At 48.2% G+C, this 8,992-nt stretch overlaps 1 long non-coding RNA gene across 1 annotated transcript; it reads left to right on the top strand.

Moving 5' to 3' along the window:
* Positions 1 to 1,721: 1,721 nt before the first annotated feature.
* Positions 1,722 to 8,284, top strand: LOC116793885. The gene is made up of 2 exons (XR_004359624.1): positions 1,722 to 1,799; positions 8,191 to 8,284. It is a non-coding gene; the product is annotated as an uncharacterized LOC116793885 (long non-coding RNA).
* The last annotated feature ends 708 nt before the right edge of the window (positions 8,285 to 8,992 follow it).

The following is an 8,992-nucleotide window of genomic DNA, read 5'->3' on the forward strand; positions in this document are numbered from 1 at the left end:
GAGAGTCTAATTCTTCTCAGGAAGCTGCTCCTGCTAATGTGATGAGGAAACTCCTGCTGTGAACTGTGTCACTTCCATCATGTGGGACCACTTTGTGAGACCTTGTCATTTTGTAGCTTTGGAAAATAACTGAAAAATGAATCTTCCTGGCAGTTTTGACAACAAAATATGTTTTACTTTATGTTATAGTGATCAGTCTGACAGTCCTTCTGTAAATAATTCATACAAAACCTCATAATGTATGACTATGCAATTCAGGTCCAGAAATGTGCACCTGTGACAGTGGCAGCATAGAGAACTAAGTACTCATTGCAATGGACTTCACTGGGCAGTTCTAGTTAAATATGCCCTACATTTACTTAATTTTTAAAGAAGAGAAAGAATGATCTAATGTTGGTGTGCACCTTGTCTATTAATAGTCTGTTAGGTATCAGACTATTGCCTTTTGGCAAGTTTAATTTTTCTGACAGTGGTGAAAAATAGTTAAACATCAAAAAATGGGACATGTGCTATTATGTTATACAAGAGCTAGCACCTTCCATTAGTGTTCCTGTTTTTTCTCTGAATGTATTACTTTGTGGTGTTCTCACCTCCAGGCATGGGAATGTGTCATCTTTCTGACCTGAAAAGGGTCCTGTGTGCTTGAATGCATATTTGCTTTTCTCCTTAAACCAGAAGATATTAATACCTGGTCCTGGTGGAGGTGCTAGTGTTGAGCCAAGAGTGTGAGGTTTCTCATTTGGGGAAACGGCTTCCCCCTTTTCTGGCCCAGCTCTGGAGTGCAACTCTGGTCCCTCTCTCCTTCTCCTCGTTTACCTCCTTCTTCCCACAGCAGGTGTTTGCTTTTTCTTTCTCAGTTCAAGGCCTCTTTTGAATTAACTCCTGTTCTCCACCACTTTTACACAAAAGTGTCCCTAAGGCCCTTGATTTTCTGAACCCTTCTAGCGATTTTCAGCGTGAATGTCTGTGTGGTAAATGTAGAAATTAGGGCAGTTATGAGGCCACATATCCCAAATCAGACAGCTAGAGGCTGGGTGGGGAAAGGCCACTGCAACGCTCCCTGCCCAGGAGCACAGAGTACAGGGTGCAAGGGCCAGGCACCTGCACCCCACATGTTCCTTGTAGGAGCCAAGCCCCGAGCCAGCCCCTGTCTCTGCTATGTGAGGAGCTCCTTGCCCGATGCCCACCAGCATCAGCTTCACCTGGGTACCCTCAACCTGCCCACCAGCATCAGCTTCACCTGGGCATCCTCAACCCCACCCCGCGGGGAGACCGGGGAGTTTATAAGGGGAGCCCGGAGCTCTTCTGTCTGTGTGGCAAGGCTGGGGGAGCTAGGGCTGCTTGTGCGTGGGAGACAGGCCAGTCTTGCGCAGGAGGGGGGATGCAAGCACAGGAGGAGGAAGGGATGCCTGTAGGGAGAAGGGATGCTTGCTTGAAGGAAAGTTGTACACAGGGGAAGAATAAGGGATGGTTGCGGGGATGCGTGCACGGGAGGTGGGATGCACGTAGGGCAGGAGGAGGGATGCACGCAGGACACGAGGGATGTAGGCAGAGGCAGGCAGGGGAAGGCAGGGCAGAGCAGCCCGGCGGCGGCGGGGACGGGGGCACGCCCTGGCTGGGTCGGCAGCTCCTCCCTCACCCTGAGTGACTCCGCGCTCGCCCACTCGCAGCGCGGGGACAACGTGATGTGCAGGCGGGCGCTCCAATCCGGCCGGGGCGGCGGGGCTGGGGCGCGCCGAGCGCGGGCAGCAGGGCTGGACTGGCACGGCGGGACGGCTCGGAACGGCACGGAGCGAGCGGTGAGTGCTCTCGGGGCTCTTCCAGCGCGGCCACAACTTGGGGAAAGTTTGCCAGCGCTCTCCCCGCCGCCTGGACGTGCCGCCCGCCCGAGCGGAGCATCCCGGTTGCGGCGGGAGCGGGAGCGGAGGAGGCGCCGACCGACCCGGGGGCTCCGCGGGGCCCGGCCCGGCCCTCGCTGCCGCCCGGCCCCGGTCCCGACCAGCCGTGTCCCCCGTGTCCCCGGCGGGGTCCCAGGGCGGCGGGGCGGCCGCGGAGCCCGGGGGTGTCGGTGCCCGCCGGGACGCGGAGGACGCGTCCGCCGTGCGCGCTCCTGCCGCCGCTTCCAGCCTCCCCGCGGCGATGAAAAGGCACTTGTCTGATTCATCCCCCTGGAAAAGTTCACCCCGGGGCTGAGCCGGGGCGGGCCCAGCGCGGGGGATGCTCTGCCCGCGGCCGGGCCGTGGCTCCGCGCTGGGATGGAGCCCCGGCTCCTGCAAACTTGGGGCTTTGTGCGAGTTGGGGGAAGCAGAGCCCGGCCGAGGGGCGGGGAGGTGCCGCTTCCCGCTGCGGGTTCCCGCAGGGCTGCACTGAAAAGGGGTTCGGTTTGCGTTCAACTTTTATCTTTTGTTCAGGGTAGTATTCCCGAAGCAGAAAAAGTGAGGAAATGGGGGCGACTTCTCTTCTAATGGAAGCGGGGTGTAATAAATTGACCTCATGGGACAGCTGTATGAGTTTATTTTTATGCATCTCTAATTTGGACTGGGAGAGGAAGTGTCACCCTGCTCCCCCTAACAATGGCTTCTTGTTGGGAGCCTGAGGAGGGGAAGGGAAAGGGAAGAGCAGGGAATTTTTCAGGAGGTAAAGCTTCAGACTTTCGTTTTCTTAGGAAAGGCTGGGGCGCCCTGACGCTGGCTGTAAGTATTCTGATGGATAGTATCAAATCCCAGTGCTCACAGAGGTAACAGACTCTGTAGTCATGACTATGCTACAGTTTTAAGTTTTTATCTAAGTAGGTCTGAGACATGTGCGTGGGAACCGACTTCCTTGGGACAGCCTGCATGTGTCTGCTCTGTAAGAGCATCTGTACCTTCAAGCAGGGCATCCCTTGTACTCATAGATTTCTTTTCAGGAGAGCTGCTGGTATAGCTCCGAGCAAATGCCATCAAATCAGCCTCTGAGGTTGTTATTGCTGTTACACAATTCCAGTGGAATGTGAGAGCTGGGCTTCCTGTTTTTGGTCAATCTGTAGAAGAGACTATAAAAGATAATAGATATCTCAGATAAATTGCTTTTACATGAAAACTTGGAGCCATTGTTCCACCAGTAACACTTGTGACTTCTCCAGTGAGCCTGGTAACCTGAGAAACTCCTTAATGCTGGGAGACTTGCTCAGAGTGACTTTAAAGACAACAGCTGGAACCTGGATATAAAGAGGGAATAGTTACGAAGATCAACATGTGTTAGTGCTGTGCATAATGATGTATAGAAATTCAATCTGTTTTGAAAAGAAGTCTTGTGCAAAGAGGAGCTGCTGGTAGTTTGTAAGTGGAGAACAGTGATTCAGGGGGATTAGTGGACACAGGGCAAGTCCCGTGGGTGCAATATTCTGCAGCTGATTTTTGCCCTGGGGATGTTTGATGGCCTTATGTGTGGGGTGTGTGCACGTAGAGACTTTAAATTCTAAATCTGCTGTTTTGCATCTGAATAACTTAAAAAAAAAAAGCCATAAAATAATTTGCTAAGAGAAATATTTTCGAAACACTACTGTTATCACAGCCTGTTAATCTTGCCAAAGGTTTAACAATTTGAGGATGTAGCTTGGTTGTAACCAAGCTCCTTTGAAGGAATTTTCTGCTTGTGAAAGATGAATTACTCATTCTTTGTCTGAGTTAAGAGATTGTAATGTGATTATTAAACTTAGTTATTCAGTGCTAGATATAAAGAATTACGTTCAACTGGGGTCTTTGTTCGCTTATCAAAGTTAATCTGATTAAGTTTCCCCTCCTGTAAAATAGGCAAACATCTCCCCAGATTAAAGAATGCCCAAAACTCCAGAAACCTATTTACTAGTTTTTGCTAGATTAGCTTCACAGTGGACAGGGCTCTGGGGACTGATGACTTCATTAGGTATTTGGCTGATGGATGCTTGGAATTGCGATAAATGCAGAGGAACCCCTTCCCCTGAGGCTCCCTTACTGACTTCTCTGTTCCGGGTTTCGATTGTTGTGAGATTAAGGTGGTGAGTGAAGGAGTTGCAGCCTTGTTAAATGGGTTTGCTGCTGAATCCACTCATGCGGGATCTTCTAGTAACTCTTTCCTGTGTTTACTTGGCTTTCTGGTGCAGCAACTTAACTGGCTTAGGAGAAGCAGAAAGACAACAGTTTTGACTTGAAGGAAGCAAAGGAAAGTGCTGCTCAGTGATCGATCAGAAAGGATGTTAGGCACCCTAATTCAGTAGTTGTGCTTAAGCAGCTGCTGGTGACTTAAGTGATCTGTGTGCCTTGTGAATAGCTTTATAGGTAAACTGCATGCCTTTCGTGCAGTAAAACTGCAAATGCTCCACTTGGAACATCAGTACCGGAGTTGCGTTTTTGACAATGTCTATAGTGTAATGCATCAGGAGCCGAGAAATGCTTTTCTTTTAAGTGATTGGCAGTGAGTTTAGGGAGGGTGTGCCCACCACAGATATTGTAATCGATTTCCTTATCCAAGTAGGTGGTGTGATCAGTAGCTCATTTAGCACTTGAGGTTGTCTTGATGGTGATACTTAAGGTGGTGTTAATTTGTTTGGTGACGTGTCCCAACACACAGATAGTGTTCTTGGTAATCTATTTTACATAGTATTAAACAATAGGTGGTGAAACACAAAGGGACTGTGTTTTCAAGAGTCAAAGGCCAAGTAAGTTCTGCTTTATATAAAGAATTTCAGTATGGTATTTTTCTTCTTTGTAACTTAAAAAACAAACAAACAAACCCCAAATACAATGTTTTGCATCTTTTCATGTCATTACGTGCTGAGAGGCGTGGACCAGAATTCTCTGGGGACGCTTGTCCCTCTTTAGAGGGCCTGTTAGCTTCATTTTTCTTGCACGTGAACTGCCTGTGGCAGAGGAGATGATGGAAAAGCAGCATCAACCCTGCTTGCATTATTCCAGCACAGGTTTTGTACAGATCCATCGGTGCCCTACAAAGCACAGTCCCAGCTCTCTAATGGTGTTCACAAGGGCAGCTCTTGACCTGCCGCGCTGGGAGGCAGGTTAACCCTGTGCAGGGACGCTGGGATGCTTCTGATTGTGAAGAGAGTGGAAAGCAAGTGTGAGGATGGAAGGAGGGAGATGCCACTGCTACAGTGTTGCTTTGCAGTTTGCTGAGAGTTGGACAGGTGAAATTTTGTGCGGCTACAACTTGGTTTTTATCTGTGCCATGTAGTAGCAATTTGCAGCAAAAGAAACATGGTATAAAGTGTGGGTTTGTTCAGGTTTTGACTATTACCTTTGCTCCATGTATATTAAAGCAGTAATTCAGCATAAAAAAGCAAATTCTCATCTCTTGGGGCCAGCTGTTTAAACATGACTGACAAGCTATCGAGCTGTATGGTGCAATACCAGATATTAATTTTTAACTTAATAGTTACTACTGAGAAGTTCTTTGGGAATAGCCACAATATGATGTCTTAATATTTATTAACTAGCTGCTGACCTTTGCATACTCAGTACTTTTTGAAATAAGTACTAGTGTGCATTAATTAATCTGTGTATCTTTTTGGACATGTAGCTCATGGAATAATTAAAATTGCTAATTGCATCAAAAAAGCCACACATGAATCCAGAAACTCCTACCACCAGATGTGTGAAAAGTAGAATTAAATAGTGAATTAAAAAAGTTTACCAGACAACCTTAATGAATATGCAGAGCATAACATTTCTGAATATCTTTTTCTTTTCAAGCACATTGCAAAACTGAGACCAGCTCTTTCAATGAGGGTGACGCAAGGTTGAATTAAATCAGTATTTGTTGGGTTACTGCAATGAATGTCACAACATCACCTATCCCTGGTCCCCAGACCCCTTGATAGGCATCTGTTGACATCTTTGCACGTACATTCCTGTTGGCATTTTGGGAATTGGTTTATTGCACAAGCAGCAGTGGTTGTGTTTGTGGCAGAGCTCTGCCTGGAGCACTGCTGGTAGGGGAGGGCATAAAAAGGACCATTTCCCCTCTGATTGTCCCAGGGAGTTGCTCAGGCTCTAATGCAGAATCATCTATTCCCGCTTGCACCATTAAAGCCCTTTCCAGCTTGGAGGTACCTGCTACTCTTGTTGCTGGTAGATGAGTAGGTGGGAAGCGTGAGAGGTGAAGGCCATTGGGTGGTGGTCCAACATCTGGGCTCTGGGTGCTGTGGCTGGGAGAAATGATGCAAACTGTCCATCATGGAGGTCCTGTGAGCTGCAGCAGCTGACAGTGACTGGGCAGCTGTAATCACTTTCAGCCATGTGACTGCTGGTCATGAATGAACTACTGTTGTGTCCCCTGCTCCATACACAGAGGTTTGGGTGTACTGTCTCTCTTGGATTTACTGAATGGCAGGAAACTAAAAATAGGTATCTCCAACGTGGTCTGTGCCGAGAGTGGGTATGGGGTGAGTGGTGCTTAGACACAGCAGCATTTAGTACAGCTTCAGTCTTAGCAGCTGCCTACTTTGTGCTCTTCAGTGCTGAAGTTGTAGGTGCTGGGTTGGTCTTGCCTGTCCATCCTTGCTAGTGTCTCCTGCCCTGGATGCTCTTCCTGCCTCTAGGTCAGGTTTCTCTGAAGTGGAGACTTGGATAACACCTCTCTGTCACATGCTGTAAGATTCAATTGGAGCACTGCAGCACAGTCTGTGAGAAGTCTCCTGGTTTGTGCAGATATTTCTCAAGTGAAGGGATGGGTTAGATGTAGATTTCCTCAGTTTTACCTGGGTGGTTTTGCCCACACTGTGCCATCAGCATGGATAAAGGGAATTCCAGCTGTCAGAAATCCTCCTGCCTTGTCTTTTTGTGCTGCAGTCCCCAGGCCCACCCCATCTCCTTTGGCACATGGCACCATACACCTGGGGTGGGTGTGCTGCAGCACTGGGGGTGTGCTGCATGGGGAGGGTGATGGAGGCCCACCCTTTTCACAGATGATCAAGGAGATGATTTGATTACAACCAAAAAATGTGTTGGTGGCTGAAGAGCCCAACATGGGCAGCAGGTGCTGTGTTTGAGATTTTGGATATTTGGTTCCTGTGTGATTTGCCAGCCATGTAAAGAGCAACCGGTCTCCTTGTACAAGCTGAGCAAGAAAATGGGGTGAATCAATGGAACTGGAAGACAGAAGTCTCCACCTAATAGGGGTGGAGAGTGGGGTGGGAAGAGAGGACATGCCCATCTGCACTCTGCTAGTACCACAGTGTTTGATCTGGAGGTGGTGCCACTGGAGGTAATAGAGCTCTTCCCTGTGGTGGGCATGTGTGATGTCAGTGCTGCTGACCAACAGCTGCCCTGACAGCAGGATTGCCTATTTGCCCTGGTCCACCCTCTCCCAGCAGTTCTGTTCCCATCAGGGGTGTGGACCTCCCTGGACAGGGTGCTCAGCTGTGGTGGCCAGCAAGGCAAGACCACTCAGTCACTGTGGCATCTGCTGGTCTCTTGGGAATCTATAATCTGTTGGCTTTTTTTGGTAATAGATTAAAAATGCCAAGAATGATAAGCAAGTCCTGTCTGGCCTGCTTGGAGGAATTATATCACGTGTACTCCTCTAACAGCTAGGGTTTCACATCTGGGGTTTGTGGGTTAACGCCTGGGCTATTCAAAGCTTGTTTTGTCACTGGGTTGTGAATGGCATGATGATGAAGAGGCAGCTTCCCAGTCTGGAGGAGAGTTGCTATCGACAGTTATTCTTTCCCTTTTGTTTGTTTTGCTGGTTGATTCCTCTTAGTTTATCTCTACCTTTCAACATCTGTGAGCCATGTGGCTGACCACTGCCCATGGGAATGGAGCATCCTTGGCAGGTGGGCTTGCCTTAGGTCCCCTTCCTTGTGTCCCCCCTGTGCTGGCTGGTCCATACTGACACCCCGTGTTGTGGTGCAATGTGCACATTCCTGGGGGTGAATTGGCTCTTCCTGCAACATCCAGACATCACAGCCCCAAGGGCTGTGGTGGCCTGTGTACTACTAACATTTGGGAGTCAGTATGGAAGAAATAAAATAATTATTGATTTGACATGCTTCTGAGGATGTGGGGAGCTGGACAACTGTCTGAAATGGGAAGCTCTGGTTAGGACTGCTGCCGATTGCTCGTGTCAATCCATATGGGCCATATGTTTCTAACCAGTCTCCTTGTCTCATTTCCTTCTCTGAAATGCTTACAGCTGTTTTTCCTGCCTCTTCAGTAGGTTTTTTGTTCCTGTAAAAAGAGTGACGGCTCACAGATGCTGCTGGAAGTCCCCACTGCATAGCTGGGAAGAGAGACTGTGATCTTCAAGGGAAGATAAAGTGTAGTGTCTCTGCAGGAGGCCCAATTACTGCTGTTTTGAAGTAAGCTTTTTTGTTTTTTCTTTTTAAAACTGAAAATAGATTTCACTGTCTCATTCACTGTTTCCTCATCACATACTGCCCTTAGTGATGGAAGTGAGAGAACAGAGAGTTGATGAGGTCGCTTATAGGTAGAATAAGGAAGGATGAAGTGATATTGGCAGTGGTTGTGTGTGTTGAGGTGTTCAATAGTCAGTCTTGCTGCTATGTATCTAAAACCTGGGTTAAACTTCGGTGTTGCTTAGATGTTGGCTTTTTCTCTAGAGAAGTCTGTGGCTGAAATGATAGCAGTGCTTGAGGTTCATCGTTGTTGGTCCTCCAGTTATGTACCATCTCTTGTGTTCTGCCCTTTTTGCATTCTGCCAAGAGAAGTAATTGCAGACCTCTGTAGTTGGGTTAATGATCCAGCCCTGGTCAGGTGAAGAAGGAGCTCTATAGATGCTGATGCCTATGCAAGTGTTTCATGGTTTATGGATGGATGGAAAAGGGCCATCTGAAGACAGTGAGAGAAGCTCTCTGTACTCACTTTTAGACAAATGTACTGCAAGGAAGGTGGGGTTAATGTGGCAAAGTAAATGACTGTGTTGACTTGGCTTGAATGCCAAGTCAGGACAGTGCCTGTAACAAATGAAACCTAGTTGTGTGTTTATGTCTGAAGTC

Source organism: Chiroxiphia lanceolata, chromosome 14 (assembly GCF_009829145.1).
Source record: "Chiroxiphia lanceolata isolate bChiLan1 chromosome 14, bChiLan1.pri, whole genome shotgun sequence".
NCBI classification, from domain to species: Eukaryota; Metazoa; Chordata; class Aves; order Passeriformes; family Pipridae; genus Chiroxiphia; species Chiroxiphia lanceolata.